Genomic DNA, 16,600 nt, shown 5'->3' with positions numbered 1-16,600 from the left:
ACAGGCGTGGGGTTGGCTGAGTGGGGTCCCCGATGGGGCGGCCATCTGCGTAGTCCATGATGCGTAGGAGGGGTGGGACGCGCGGCCGGGGGTGTAGGCCTGGATGTTGCGCGAAGTGACCGTCAGCGAGAGCGTTGCTTTTTGGTTGCCGCGAGGTCGAGCGTGGCCCCTTCTAAGAGGCGCTGGCAGATGTAATCCGACCCTATCCCCGCAACAAAAGCGTCTCTCATGAGCAAGTTCGAGTGTTCCGTTGCCGTGACGGCCTGACAGTCACATTCTCTGACTAGGGGAATTAGAACACGCCAAAAATCTTCCACTGACTCACCAGGAAGTTGACTACGAGTGGAGAGGATGTGTCTGGCGTAGAGCGTGTTAGTCCGCTGAGCGTAGTTTTCCTTCAGTAGTGCCATGGCGTCTTCGTAGGTCGGCGTGTCCTGGATAAGTGGAAAGACGTTGGAGCTCAGCCGCGTGTAGAGGATCTGAATCTTCTGAGCTTCCGGAATTGGGTCTGGTGCAGACCTGATGTAAGCTTCGAAACAGGCTTAACAATGTTCAAAGTCCTTTTTGGCGTTGCCTGATTGCGGATGCAGCTGCAGGCGATCCGGCTTGATGCGGAGGTCCATCTTCTGAAAACTTTAGTGCAATAAATTGATGCACGATCAATTACAATCGAGGCTTTATTGCACTAAGATGTGTGACCTCCTACAGCAGCTGGCAAAATGGCTGCTCTACGAGGAGTACACATATTTATACTCCGCCTACTTGGCAGAGCCAGCAGGCAGGGAATTACTCCCGTGCCTGTAGTACAGGGCCTTACCACAAAGCACCTAATATATACATCAGTGGTGACTACCACAGGGACCATACCGATGCCCTTTCTGCTCCCACATGTCTCCTCCACTGTCCCCAGACTCTCAGGGCTGCCACCACCACTGAACTGATGGAGTACTGCGCCGGCGGGAACAGCAGAGGCGCCGTTACCAACGCCCCCAGACTTGTGCCCTTACAAGAAGCTGCCTCCATGCGCACCCACGCCGGCTCACCCCCCACCAGCCACCGCCTCACCATGGCTATGTTAGCCGCCCAGTAATAATTGCTGAAATTCGGCAGCGCCAGTCCTCCATCCCCCCGACTCTGCTCAGGCATTGCCCGCTTCAAACGCAGAGCACTTGCTCCCCCACACAAAGCCCATGACAATATTATCGATCTGCTTAAAAAAGGACCGCCTTTGATGAAGATGGGAAAGCATTGGAAGACGAATAGGAATCTCGGAAGGACCGTCATTTTTACCGACTGCACTCTGCCCGCCAGAGGCAACGGGAGCGCATCCCATCTCCGGAAATCCTCCTTCATCTGATCCACCAACCGGGCCAAGTTCAGTTTATGTAGCCTGTCCCAATCCCTCGCCACTTGGATACCCAGGTACCTGAAACTGTCCCCTACCACTCTGAACGGCAGTTCCCCCAGTCGCCTCTCCTGACCTCTCGCCGGGACCACAAACATCTCGCTCTTCCCCATATTGAGCTCATACCTCAAAAATCAGCCCAATTTCCCTAAAATTCCCATAATTTCCCCCATCCCCCCCATTGGGTCTGAGACATATAGCAGTAGGCCATCCGCATACAGCGAGCTCTGTGCTCCACCCCCTCTCCCCCCCCCCCCCCGCCCCTCCCTCCTTCCCAGACCATCCCATTGAGGCCCTCGAAACAATTGCCAGCGGGTCTATCGCCAGCACAAACAGCAGTGGGGAGAGGGGGCATCCCTGTCTCGTCTCCGGTGCAGCCTGAAATAGTCCAAGGTCGTCCTGTTTGTCCGTACACTTGCAACCGGAGCCCGGCACAGCAACCTAACCCAGTCAACAAAGTCCTTTCCAAACCCGAACCGCTCCAACACCTCCCATAAGTAATCCCACTCGACCTGGTCAAAGGCTTTTTCCGCGTCCATCGCGCCCACCACCTCAACTTCCCTACCTTCGGGGGGCATCATGATCACGTTCAACAGCCTTCTTACATTGGCCACCAGCTGCCTGCCCTTAACGAACCCAGTCTGATCCTCTACAATAACGTCTGGTACACAGTCCTCAATCCTGGAGGACAACATTTTGGCCAGGAGTTTGGCATCTACGTTCAGCAAGGAAATCGGCCTGTAAGACCAACATAGCTCCAGGTCATTGTCCCTTTTCAGAATGAGCGAGATCATGGCCTGTGACATCTTCTGGGGCAGACCCCCTCTTTCCTTAGCCTCGTTAATGCCCTTCATCAGCACCAGCCCCAATATTCCGGAGAACTTTTTATAGAACTCGGCTGGGTACCCGTCCGGTCCCGGGGCCTTGCCCGACTGCCTGGCCTTCAGACTCTCCACTATCTCCTCCAGCCCGATTGGGGCCCGCAGCCCTGCTACCCGCTCCCCATCCACCTTCGGGAATGTCAGCCCGTCCAAAAAGTGCCTCATCCCCTCCGGCCCCGCAGGGGGTTCCGACCTGTACAACCTGTTATAAAAATCCCGAAAGGTCTTGCTCACCCCCGCCGAGTCCCTAACTAAGTTCCCATCCCCGTCAATAACTTTCCTTATTTCTCTAGCTGCCTCCCTCTTTCTGAGCTGCTGTGCAAGCATCCTGCTGGCCTTCTGACCGTGCTGGTAAATCGCCCCCTTCGTCTTTCTGAGCTGTTCCACTGCTCTCCCTGTGGTTAACAAACCAAATTCTGCCTGTAGCCTCTGGCGTTCCCTGAAAAGCCCTGTCTCTGGAGCCTCCGCATATCTCCTATCCACTCACAGAATCTCTTTTACCAGTCGCTCTGTTTCTGCCCTATCTGTCCTGTCCCTGTGAGCCCGGATCGAGATCAGCTCTCCTCTCACCACTGCCTTCAGCGCTTCCCAAACCACTGCTGAGACCTCCCCCGTATCGTTTACCTCAGGTAGTTCAGCATGCACTTCCTCAGCCTCTCACACTCCGCCATTAGCCCTACATCCAACCTCCATTGCGGGCGCTGCTTGCTATCCATACTAACCTGCAGGTCCACCCAGTGCGGAGCATGGTCCGAGATCGCAATTGCCGAATACCCCGTGTCCACCACCCTAGCCAATAAGGCCCTACCCACGACAAAAAAATCTATCCGTGAATACACCCTGTGTACGTGGGAGTAAAAAGAAAATTCCTTGGCCCTCAGCTGCCTAAATCTCCATGGATCCACCCCCCCCCCCATCTGCTCCATGAACCCTTTTAGCTCCTTTGCCATTGATGGCTCCTTGCCCGTTCTCGAGCATGACCGGTCCAGGTCTGGATCAATAACCGTATTAAAACCCCCTCCCATAATCAGCCTGTGCAAATCCAGGCCCGGACTCTTGCCTAGCACCCTCTTTATATAATCCCCATCATCCCAATTTGGCGCATATCCATTGACCAGCACTACCTTTATCCCCTTCAGCTTGCCACTAACCATGATATATCGACCTCCCACATCCGAGACTATTCTCCCCACCTCAAATGCCACCCGCTTGTTAATCAGAATCGCAAACCCCCTAAGTCTTTGTATCCAGCCCCGAGTGGAAAACCTGACTAATCCAGCCTTTCCTCAACCTGACCTGATCCACTACTTTAAAGTGTGTCTCCTGCAGCATTACCACGTCCGCCTTCAGTCCCCTCAGGTGCGCAAACACATGTGCCCTCTTTACCGGCCCATTTAGCCCCTGGACATTCCAGCTGACCAGCCTAATTGGGGGGCAAAGCTTCTTGTTTTTTGTCATGTGAAATAAACCCTTGCTTCAACATAGTCACTTTCCTCCTTTACCTTTGGGAAAAGTGGAAGAGGAACTTTTCTGTGTGCAAACAAGACACTCTGGTTTTGTTTTAGGACTGAGAATGATGTGGTATGCCACCTTTTGTTTTGCTACTCCTGTGAACAGCTGTGGATGGAAATTCAGCTATGAGGTTTTTACCAACTTTACCGTTACTCTGCTCTGCAAATCGATGATGGGTTTCCAGCTTAAGAGTAAACAACTGTTTCAGTCACAGATAAGGCTTCAGTGATTTTTGGCTCTATATATTGAAGGGATGCATTTAATTGTTCCAAGACTTTTGAGTTCTGTACCTTCTGACCGATGTAGTTTTCACATGATGGCCTGAGAGAACTTTTCTCCAATCACAGTTCAGCACCAGACAGCCGAAACAGCTGCACCTGTGTCAAATTTATAGTGTGTCCTGTTTCCCTCTGCTGAAATATCAGCACTCCAATAACTTCCGTTTGGTTCTTGAATCTATCCTTTTCACCTTTTAGTTTGCCAGATTCAGTTTTCAGAAAGTCTATTCAAGTCTATTCACTTGTCTTTGGTATGTTTGTTAAATTTAGCCTGCTCAATAATGGTATTCTTTCATAGATTGATGTGGAGATCCTGGCGTTGGACTTGGGTGGACAAAGTAAGAAGTCTTACAACAAAAGGTTAAAGTCCAACAGGTTTGTTTGGAATCACTAGCTTTCGGAGAGTAGCTCCTTCGTCAGGTGAGTGATGAAGGAGCTGCACTCTGAAATCTCGTGATTCCAAACAAACCTGTTGGACTTTAACCCGGTGCTTTAAGATTTCATAGATTGAAGTAGGCATCAAATGTTTTTATAATTTCATTGTATGTAACTTTTCCTCTGTCGACCCTTTGCCTGGCTAGGATATCATCTTGCAGTCATACCATTGTATATAATAGTGTACTGACTTGCTCACTGCTGGCTTTGGTTGTAAGGCTTGATGTGATTCGCTATCCGGTAAATCCAAGTCACCAGTTCAGCCATGCTTCTGCTTGACTGAGGCTTGTGACATGCTTGAAGCTTTCTGGTAATGGCAGGAACATTTCCATACTTGTTCTTTCGCTCGCTGCCACCATAGAATAATCTTGGCCTCATTGTTCTGATGAACGTTTATAGGGTCTGCTGACATAAAGAAAACATTAAGCTAATTGAAACGTCTTATCATGGTTTGAACAAGAAAGAGCGAGATCATGAGACATTGCATCACTTCCGGTGATGTAATCTGTATCATTAACATGTCACAGTTAGAATTGACCCCTTACAATGCATGTGAGAAATAAGAGCAAAGTTCTTGTGCAGCTTACTCTGATGGAATTAGTAAAAACCACATAAAGAAAATGTAGATGTGTGAGCTTTATTGCGATTAGACAATAAACAGCTCCTGTGGCAGTTTTTTTTACCCCAAAACAACAGTGATTTCACACTTTAAAATGACTGCTGAAAAGAAGAAGCAAAAATGTCCCATCAAAACTGGCAGTGGCTAAATTTTTTTATAAACAACTCCCCATGTATTCTATTAGTGATTTATTCAGCAGCAAGTTCTTTCATCTCTAAATTGTGCTGGCAGCGTATGAAAATGTCAATAGCGGACTAAAGTCAATAGTTTGGACAGTATGAAGTAGTAACTCCGTGTGGCTACATTTTAATTTATGTTGCTTTATAGCAGGCTTCAGATTCCTTGAAAGAGTGAGTGTTCAGCCCAAGTAATTTATTAAGTTGATGGCCCACACTGCCATTAAGTGGGAAAGCACTGCCAAGCTTTTCTTTAAACTTAGTACGAAGCTGGAAGTAATTTTGAAACACCAGTCTGATTGCTGAGTTTAATCAATTAAATATCGGGCTGGATTCTCCATTTGGAAGACTAAGGGCTGGATCCTCCGTTTCGCTGGCAGCGAACTCATGCCCGCGGATTTCCTGACAGCGCGGGCGTGCCCACAATGGGAAACCCCATTGGCCGGCTGCCGGGACGGAGAATTCCACTGCTGCTGGGGGTGCGCCGCACCCCAAAATGGGTGCGGCGGGATGGAGAATCCCACCCTCCATGTTCCCACCGGGATTGAATAGAAGTGATTCACATTTCCATTGAGGGGGCTATCTGTTCCGCGATTCTGGACATGCAAATGGGCCAGCATTCTGTCGGGGTGAATGGAAAGCAATTACCAGCCCAGCAGGAGGTGTAACCACTGGCCATTGGATCACGCCCTTAGAATTTTTTCTGGAATTGGGAACGAAAAACGCCGGCAAGACTAGTTCCTCAGAGATCGCCGCCCTTTTTAAAGAGTGCCCAGATTTCAAAGTTAAATTCAAGGTTCACCACATCCCTCCCCCCACCCATGGACATCGTGACCCACCGCAGATGTGGGCAACACCCCAATCCTCAGCCCCGGAGGGGAAACCACACTCCCATCACTAGATATCCGGGTGACCCAGCCCCCACCTCCACCCTAGGTATGCGAGTTACCTGGCCCCATCCTCATCCAACCTCGTCAGCATCAGGACATCATCCCTCCACCCCTTCAAGTGCGCATACTCCGCTCTGGTGTCCGTGAGGACCGCCGCACCTTTAAGGCCCCCACTTTCAGGAAGCCACTTCAGGCCCCACCCTTCATACCCCCTTCATATCCCCACTTTATACCTCCTTCAGTTGTTCACCCTTCACGCTTCTCCCCCACAAGGCGCGCCTCTTTATGCGCTCCCTTCTTGCCCTCCTTCACCCCCTCTTTTCAAGGCCAAGGCCTCCTTCAGGCCCTGTCCCTTGGCAGTGCCTCATGGCACCTTGGTGGCCAGTACCAACCTGGCACTGACAGGGTGCCAAGGTGGCATTGCCCTCGGGGCTCCAGTGGCCTCTGAACCCTCTGTAATGTGATCATTACATCTGGTTTCTATTTTTGGAAACCAGTACTGATTCACACCGGCCTCACTCTGCGCTGGTGGGGCCGGTAACTCCTGGGAGCTGGGATACTCTGGCCTCAAAAGGGCTGCGCATATTTAAATTAGTTCTAAGGCTCATTTAAATATGCAAATCTGGTTCACGCCCAGCAAGGGTGTGAATCAGATTGCATTGGGCACCGTGGGTCAGGAGAATCGAGATCGATTCGGGGCCCTGCACAAACCCCGTTTAGATGCTCTCCTGCTATTCACCGGGAATAGTATGAGGTGTGCCAAGTGCAATGTAGCGGTTGTGGGTGGGAGGTGTAATCATGCCCCATATAACCCCTCGAGCCATCTCCACATTCAATACCATCATGGCTGATCCTTGCCTCAGCTCCACTTCCCCTATGTGAACGTATAAATTAAGAACAGGAGTCGACCATTCAGTCCCTCGAGTCTGCTTGTCATTCATGACTGTTATGATTGTAGCCACAAGTCCACATTATATCTGTCTCCCATAACTGTTGACTCTGCCTTAAAAAAATTAAATGACCCTGCCTCCATCACTCTGCGGGATGAGAATTCCAAATCTGTTACACGAGGGCAAACATCATCCACCCTGTCAAGTCCCCTCAGGGACCTTTATATATTTTAAGAAGATTGCCTCTCATTCTTCTAAACTCCGATAGATGCATGCCCAGACTGTCCAAACTTTCCATGTGCTATACTCCCCCATCCCAAGTATCAGTCGAGTGAACTTCGTCTGAACTACTTCTCATGCATTTATATCCTTTCTTAAATAGCGAGGCCATAATTTACTCAATACTCCAGATGTGGAGCACGATTTAACAGAACAGACACAGGCCGGGATTCTCCCTTCTGGGGACCAAGTCCCCACGCCGGCGGGAAAACTGGCGCTAACCACTCCGGCATCAACAGCCCCCGAAAGTAAGGAATTCTCTGAACTTTCGGGGGCTAGGTGGATGGCGGAAGTGTTGGTGCCGCTCCATCCAGCGCCGAAGGGATGGCACGAGTTCGCACATGTGCGGAACGGCCGGTGTGATCCCACGCATGCGCAGACCGGCCAGCATATTTCCGCGTCATGCGTGGGGCGTTCTCTTCTCTGCGCCAGCCCCCGGGGCAATATGGCGGAGCCCTACAGGGTCCCGGCACAGAGGAAAGAAGTGCCCCCACGGAACAAGCCCGCCCGCAGATCGGTGGGCCCCGATCGTGGGCCAGGCCACCGTGGGGGACCCCACGGGGTCAGATCCCCCCGCGCCTCCCCGAGGACTGCCCCTGCATACTCACCTGCCAGGTCCCGCCGTGCGTGAGGTGAGTAATTCATGCCGGCGGGAGTGGCCAAAACTGGACAGCCACTCAGCCCATTGGGGCCCGGAGAATCGCTGGGGGGGACGCTCTCAACAGCCCCGACCGGCATGGCGGTAATCCCGCCACCGCCAAAAAATAGCGGCGTAAAATAGGCAGCAGGCGGCGGGGTGGGATTCGCGCCTCCCCCCGGGGATTCTCCGACCCTGCGGGGGGGGGTCGGGGAATCCCGGCCACAGAGTCACGTTTTTGGCGCGTTTAGCGGGTTGTTTCTCAAGACACCGCTATTTAGTGGTACTTTGCCGTTCTTTTAGCCTCTGCGAGGAAAGCCCCGCCGAGGCAGTATTTTCTGCACTGATGAGTTCAGCTCACCACCACTCACTCCCCACTGCACCCAGCCTATCTCTTACAGGGTCCTTGAGCCCTCCTCACCCCACTTCATAAGGGCGAGGCACCCCGTGCCCCATCCCTGGCATGGGCAGCCTGGCACCTTGGAACTTCCAGCCTGCTCCCATCCCCTCCACCCCTCCCAGGTGCTGTTTCGCCTGTCTTCTCTATTTAATGTATCAAACTTGTTCCCTCATCCCCACTATTTTGGATCAAAATCCTCGAACTCCATTCCATCCCTACTAGCACTGTGGGTGTGCCTGCACCACAGGGATGATAGCGTTTCAAAAGGGCAGTTCACCAACATTTCCTCAGGGGCAATTAGGGATGAGCAATAAATGCTGGCCTAGCCAGGAACACCCAAATCTCACAAATGAATATTTTTTAAAATAGTTTAAAACCTTCGGTCCTGTCCTACAACCCTCCAGCCAGAACACTCGCCCCACCATGGTTCAGGTGAAGACTATCCCAATGGCACAGCTCCCAAGTCCCCAAAACTGGTGCCAGTGCCCCATGAATTGAAACCTGTTTCTCCCACACCAATCTTCAAGCTAGTCAAATTGCTTGTGGCTCAGTCGTAACCCAGAGATGATTTCCGTTGAGTCTCTGCTTTTTAATTGAGTCCCCAGCCGCTCATATTCCCTCAGTAAAACCACATTCCTTGTTCAAACTATGATACCTATGTGCAGCTTAACCACTGGATTATCTCCCTCTAACTGCAAGTTCCTCTCCAGCCAGAGCCAATGTCCTAATCCCTGGCATCAGCAGGCAGTATAGCTGTTTTGATTCCCATAAAGAGCTGCAGAAAACTGACTGTCCCCCTGACTATGCTGTCTTCTACTACTTACTACTACTATATTCCTATTAATTCCTCCTGCTTGAATGGCTTCCTGTACCATGGTGCCATGGTCATTTTTCTTCGTGCAGCCACTGCTTTCATCCATACAGGTTTCATGATACCAAACCCATTGAACATTTGCGAAGGCTGAGGCTCCTCCACTTCTACCTGCTGGCTCCCCAGACAGCCTCACTTGCAGTCACACCCTTCTCTCCCTGCCCACCGACCAAATCTGAAGACGCTATCCTAAGGGATGTGACGGCCTCCTGGTACAGAATTTCCAGATAACCTTCCCATTCCTTGACGCATCACAGTATTTGCAGCTCAGCCCTCAGTTCAGTGACTCTGAACTGAAGCTCCTCAAGTTGAAGACACTTACTGCAAATGTGTTTGCCCTGGATCACACCAGGGTCCAGGAGCTCCCATACTCTGCAGTTGCAACGCATCACCTGCTCTACCATTTGAATTATATGTTAATTTATTTTTCTTAATTTAGAATTAAAATACTCTGTTGTTCCCAGTAACCTTTACTAATGCAAGTAAGTCTTGCTGCGAACAATAAAACTTTACAGTAACTAAGAGATTACACAGGTTTTGTAGATAAATGAGGCAAATATTCACCAAGCAAGCACGTTTCTTTCCTGTGATGGCCTCTTGATTTCTCTCAGGATGTAGTTGCTCCACTCTGGAGCCACAGTCTGGAAGGGATTGGTTAGCTCTTCTTGGTTTTGCTGACCACCCTATGGGTCCTCTTTCTGCCTTTGATTCCCTGAGAAATCAAAATTCCATCTCAGTCAGCATTGAATATTTGGAGGATCCACAGTCCTCTTGACAAGGGTTGCAAAACTTCATAACCCTTCAAGTGAAGGCATTTCTAAATGACTGACTTATCTTTACAGTGTGTCCTCATTCCTATATTCTCTAGCCAGCCAGTGACTATCTACCCTGTTAAGCCTCTTTAGTATCCTGTTTGTATCAATAAGATCACCTCTCATTCTTCTGAACTGTAGGGGGTATAGGCCTAATTGAATCCATGTCTCATTATAGTGCAACTCTTTCATCCCAGAAACAAATCCAGCTGCATCACCACCAAGGCAAGCATGTCCTTCTTTAGATATGGAGACCAAAACTGTACATAATACTCTTGATATGGTTTCATCAGATCCTTGCAGAAGTACAATATAGTCAAACGTGCCATTTGCCTTTGTTATTGCTTGCTGTACCTGCATGCTAAATCTATGTTCCTTGTAAAAGTACACCCACAGCTCTCTGGGCATCAACATTTAATTGTTTCACATCTTTTTTTTAAAATATAGCTTTTCTATTCTTCCTACCTTTTTTTCTATCTGCCACTTGGTTGCCCACTCACAAAACCTGACGGACTAAAAAACCTCAGCACTGAAGTGCAAAATCCATAATGGCAGTGTTGTCATCAGTGATAGTGCTGCAAGGCATGATTTAAAACCCAAAAGTGTGGAGGTGAGAGTCAGAGAAACTACTTGACAAAAGCAGAACTCTTTGGGGTTATAGTACTGCAAACGGAAAACACACACAAACACTAACCATCCTCCACTCTGGTGCTATCCAGCCTGACCCAGTCCGACCACCTTTCTGGTCTCCTGCAGGTACGACCAGGTTCCCCTGCCCCCGGACTGACCTCCTCACGCCTTCCTGGACTAACCACCCTGGACCGATTCCCCTCTGCCCGGACTGACCCAGCACCTGTCCAGTCCAACCAGCACCCCCACCACCAACCCCGTCTCCATAACTGATCCCCCCCCGCCTTCTCCACTTCTCAGTCTGACCCATCCCACTTCTGCGATCCGGTCCCCCCACAACCCGTGCTCACTGCAACCCCCTCCTGGACTTGTAGCTCCCACTCTGGTCCAACACCACCACCTCCCACCTCCTCTGTTCAACCCCCACCCCCACTTCCTCCGGTCCAATCCGGCCTCCCTCGCTTATATCTGTCAGGATAGGTAACGCCACCTCCTCCACAATAATCCTAAACGCCGGGGCCCTGCAAGGATGTGTGCTCAGTCCTCTACTGTACTCCCTATACTCTCACGACTACGTAGCTAGATTCAACTCCAATTCGATCCATAAGTTTGTGGATGATACGACTGTGGTGAGTCATACCCAAAACAGCAACGAATCAGACTACAGAAGGGAGATAGATCACTTCACCGCATGTTATACTGAAAACAGCATCTCTCTCAATGTCGGCAAAACCAAGGAACTGATCATCGACTTCAGGAAGGGTAGCATGACACCTCCCCCCCCCCCCCCCCCCCCCCCATCTACATCAATGGTTTCGAAGTAGAGATGGCGAATAGCTTTAAGTTCCTGGGGATCACCATCACCAACAGTCTGTCCTCGTCCACTCATGTTGATGCAACAGTCAAGAAAGCCCAAAAACATCTCTACTCGCTATGGAAGCTAAATAAATTTGGCATGTCTACATCGACTCTCACTAACCTCCTCAGATCTGCCATGGACAGAAACCTATCCGGCTGCATCACAGCTTGATGTGGCAACTGCTCGGCCCAAGGTGGCAAGAAACTGCAGACTGTGGTGAACTCAGCCCAACGCATCACACATGCTTGCCACCCGCACATTGATTCTGTCTACCTTCTGCTGCCTCAGGAAGGCAGACAGCATCAGTGACCGCTCCCACCCAGGCTTTGCCCTCTTCCAGACCCTTACATCAGGCAGAAGATACAGAAGTCTGTATCCAGACATAGGAACAGCTTCTTCCCCACAGCTACTAGAATCCTCAACGACTTCCCCTCGGACTGATCTGTTCCATGTAAGAACACTATTCACAATGCCCTATGCTGCTCTTGCTCATGTATTTGCTTTGTTTAGCCCTTGTTCCGCACTGTAACCAATCACTGTTTATCAATGTACTTTGTCAATTATTCTTTTTTGTCAATTGTGTATGTTCCCTTGGCCGCAGAAATATACTTTTCACTGTACTTCAGTAATGTGACAATAAATCAATCACTCAATTTCGGTCAGACCTGATCTGATCTTCTTCACACACTTTTTCCCCCCATCCCCACTCCCCCCCCCCCCCCCCACCCAAACCCAGTCTTCCCCCAATTGTCTAACCGCTTACCTTTAAAACTTAACCTGTTTCCATTAATTTGTCACAATCTCGCCTTTCCAGCAGCTACTGCTGCAAAAGGGGGGGGGGGGGGGGGGGGGGGGGAGTGACTTAACCTTGAAATTGCCACTCTGGAATTTACAGGCCATGAAGTTGAAATATGTAAATACTGTATTCCCATTAAAATGCCCAATATCTCATACAGGATTTCTGGGACAATTAGATTCGATTGGGTTTGTTTATTGCCACATGTACTGAGGTACAGTGAAAAGTGTTTTTCTGCATACAGTTTAGACAGATCATTCCATACAGGGCAAACACAAATACACAATGTAAATACATACGCATAGGCATCAGTTGAAGCACACTAGAGCATAGTACTACTCAGTAGAGAAGATGTGTGAAGAGCCAAGATCAGTTCATAAGAGGGTCATTTACGAGTCTGGTAACAGCGGAGAAGAAGCTGTTTTTGAATCTGTTAGTGCGTGTTCTCAGACGTTTGCATCTCCTGCCCGATGGAAAAAGATGGAAGCGCACACGCAATTACCGCACAGAACTTTGGAAACCTTCCCTCTCATGGTGTGATAAATGTAGCTGTGTGTGGATTACATTAAACTAGTTTAGTCAGGCAGAATATGTAAAGATAGTTTTGAAAGGAGGGAAGTACAAGTCGAGCATGCTTTATCTGAAATCCTCAGGGCCAACTGCTTTTCAGATTTCAGATAATTTTTATTTTTTGGATACCACATATAGGACGCGGCATATTTACATTACAGTAGCCTAAGCCTAGGCTAGCTATAGTTTAAAGTAAATAATATGACGAGAAAAATAAGCTGTAAAACTGAATAATAAATAAAAGGTAACTGTAATAAATTCCCACCCGTGGCACCATTTGGGATTCTGATTATACGAGAAGCTACAGAGTTTCGATGTACTCAAGGCATTATTGAATAGTTTTCCCAGCTTCATCTGCCCCATCAGTATTGGTTGCTGTTTCATAAGTTTGTCCATTATTTTATAGATTGACATTTCTTGCTCACTTAGAAACACATGTTGTTCGAGTGCATCTATCAACCCCTCATACAGCTTAATAATATTGTTTGTGGGCATTTTCTCTCCTGCATTCATGGTCATCGTCATCATCACTGTTTTGTATCAAGTTGACCCAGAAATTACCATTTCTGTAATCTCCCCACCAACCAACGAATACACAACAGGAGCATTGTTATCAATGTTAAACACTTCTTTGATATCCTTGGCCTCCAGCATATTCACACATTCCATTCATAGAATCATTGATGTACCCTTTGCACACTCGCAGAGATGGTTTACCAGATTGTTTTCTGTGTTCACATGAAGACCGTCAAAATCTTTGTTCATTGCAGACAATAATATTGTCATTGTTGTGATCAAAGATTGTGCCAGCTAATGGTCAAGGTATCTTTATCAACAAGGTACCGGGTATTAATAGATGCGTAGATGATTTCATTAACTATAAACTCCTTTTGGAAACTTTCCACCACAGGCCTCTGTTTGCAGAAACAAGCATACTATTGAATCCAGAGTCTTTATATTTACATTTCATGGACCGAAGAATGCATTAGTCCATTAACTGAATTAATGATGTTACGTTGGGGAGGGAAGTCCAGCTGCCTGACAATGTGCATGTATCTGTGGTACAAAGCAGTTGTGATACCAATCAGGATACATGTTCCTGGTTACTCTTATTCGCATTGTGGTGAACGGGTCATGCCCGAATACTGTTGATGCATCTGGCACATTTGCTTTTTACAATTACAGCCAATTTACATTTGTGTGAGCTGGCCATATTCGCATAATGAAGGACAACCAGCCTATTCTCAGCACATTTAACACCTATTGGTGCAGTCTCCTTAAACATTGCTAGCATTTTCTGAGGGACATACCACCAGAACATAAGATCACTGTAGCATACATAAGATCTAGGCGACTTAAAACTGATGAAGCTTTGGAGGAATATTGGGAATGTAGGACCAATCTCAAACGCGCAATAAAGGGGGCTATAAGGGGTCATGAAATATCTTTGGCTAAAAGGATCCCAAAGCCTTTTATTCGTATATAAGGAGCAAGAGGGTAACTAGAGAAAGGATTGGCCCACTCAAAGACAAACAAGGGAATTTATGCGTGGAGTCAGAGGAAATGGGTGAGATTCTTAATGAGTACTTTGCATCGGTATTCACCAAGGAGAGGGACATGACGGACGTTGAGGCTAGGGATGGATGTTTAAATACTCTAGGTCAAGTCGGCATAAGGAAGGGGGAAGTTTTGGGTATTCTAAAAGGCATTAAGGTGGACAAGTCCCCAGGTCCGGATGGGATCTATCCCAGGTTACTGAGGGAAGCGAGGGACAAAATAGCTGGGGCCTTAACAGATATCTTTGCAGCATCCTTGAGCACGGGTGACTCCCGGACGACTGGAGAATTGCTAATGTTGTCCCTTTGTTTAAGAAGGGTAGCAGGGATAATCCAGAAAATTATAGACCTGTGAGCATGATGTCAGTGGTAGGCAAACTGTTGGAGAAGATACTGAGGGATAGGATCTATTCACATTTGGAAGAAAATAGACTTATCAGTGATAGGCAGCATGGTTTTGTGCAAGGAAGGTCATGTCTTACAAACCTAATAGAATTCTTTGAGGAAGTGACAACTTTAATTGATGAGGGAAGGGCTGTAGATGTCACATACATGGACTTCAGTAAGGCGTTTGATAAAGTTTCCCATGGCAGGTTGATGGAAAAAGTGAAGTCGTAAAGGGTTCATGGTGTACTAGCTAGATGGATAAAGAACTGGCTGGGCAACAGAAAACAAAGAGTAGTGGTGGAAGGGAGTGTCTCAAAATTGAGAGAGGTGACTAGTGGTGTTCCACAGGGATCTGTGCTTGGACCACTGTTGTTTGTGATATACATAAATGATCTGGACAAAGGTATTGGTGGTCTGATTAGCAAGTTTGCAGATGATACTAAGATTGGTGGAGTTGCAGATAGCGAGGAGGACTGTCAGAGAATACAGCAAAATATAGATAGATTGGACAGTTGGGCAGAGAAATGGCAGATGGAGTTCAATCCAGGCAAATGCGAGGTGATGCATTTTGGAAGATCTAATTCAAAAGCGGACTATACGGTCAATGGAAGAGTCCTGGGGAAAATTGATGTACAGAGAGATCTGGGAGTTCAGGTCCATTGTACCCTGAAGGTGGCAATGCAGGTCGATAGAGTGGTCAAGAAGGCATACAGCATGCTTGCCTTCATCGGACGGGGTATTGAGTACAAGAGTCGGCAGGTCATGTTACAGTTGTATAGGACTTTGGTTAGGCCACATTTGGAATACTGCGTGCAGTTCTGGTCGCCACATTACCAGAAGGATGTGGCTGCTTGAGAGAGGGTGCAGAGGAGGTTCACCAGGATGTTGCCTGATATGGAGAGTGCCAGCTATGAAGAAAGGTTGAGTAGATTAGGACTGTTTTCGTTGGAAAGACGAAGGTTGAGGGGGGACCTGATTGAGGTCTACAAAATTATGAGAGAGTGGACAGGGTGGATAGCAACAAGCTTTTTCCAAGAGTGGGGGTGTCAATTACAAGGGGTCACGATTTCAAGGTGAGAGGGAGAAAGTTTAAGGGAGATGTGCGTGGAAAGTGTATTACGCAGAGGGTGGTGGGTGCCTGGAACGCTTTGCCAGCGGAGGAGATAGAGGCGGGCACGATAGCATCATTTAAGGTGCATCTAGACAGATATAAGAACGGGCGGGGATCAGAGGGAAGTAGATCCTTGGAAAATAGGTGACAGGTTTAGATAAAGGACCTGGATCGGCGCAGGCTGGGAGGGCCGAAGGGCCTGTTCCTGTGCTGTAATTTTCTTTGTTCTTTGTAGAACAGACACATTTCATCAGCATTGTAAATTTGTTCAGGTGAAAGATTTTCATCTGAAATTTGTTTTCAGTGGTGTCATGGTCTGCCAGAAACGTTCAAAAACCTGTCACCTTGATATTTCTTAAATTTCTGCAACCAACCTGTGATGTATTCACATGCACCATCAAGGCTCAGCTCTTTGTGGTACACCTTGGCTTGCTGCACGATAAATTGGCCAATCAGTAGAAATCTTTCACTCCTGTGCTGATGAATCCATTCATTTTTGAAATATAAATTTAGAGTACCCAATTATTTTTTTCCCAATCCAATTAAGGGGCAATTTAGCATGGCCAATCCACCTCACCTGCACATCTTTTGGGTTGTGGGGGTGAA

The 16,600-nt window shown here is 48.2% G+C and overlaps 1 protein-coding gene and 1 long non-coding RNA gene across 16 annotated transcripts in view; one reads left to right on the top strand and one right to left on the bottom strand.

Annotated features, from left to right (window-relative positions):
* Positions 1-13,552, bottom strand: part of LOC140428022 (uncharacterized) — a 31,940-nt gene extending 18,388 nt beyond the window's left edge. Inside the window, exons 1-2 of the long non-coding RNA XR_011948683.1 lie at positions 13,502-13,552; positions 4,703-4,913 (exon numbers count right to left, since the gene is read on the bottom strand). This is a non-coding gene — a long non-coding RNA (uncharacterized lncRNA). The remainder of the gene's footprint in view (positions 1-4,702; positions 4,914-13,501) is intronic.
* The window catches only part of dmd (dystrophin), a 3,042,490-nt gene that overhangs the window by 1,851,572 nt on the left and 1,174,318 nt on the right, over positions 1-16,600 (top strand). The gene's annotated exons all lie outside the window — the stretch shown is intronic.

Source organism: Scyliorhinus torazame, chromosome 8 (assembly GCF_047496885.1).
Source record: "Scyliorhinus torazame isolate Kashiwa2021f chromosome 8, sScyTor2.1, whole genome shotgun sequence".
In the NCBI taxonomy this organism is placed as follows: domain Eukaryota; kingdom Metazoa; phylum Chordata; class Chondrichthyes; order Carcharhiniformes; family Scyliorhinidae; genus Scyliorhinus; species Scyliorhinus torazame.
This window is presented reverse-complemented; position numbering and strand designations above follow the sequence as displayed.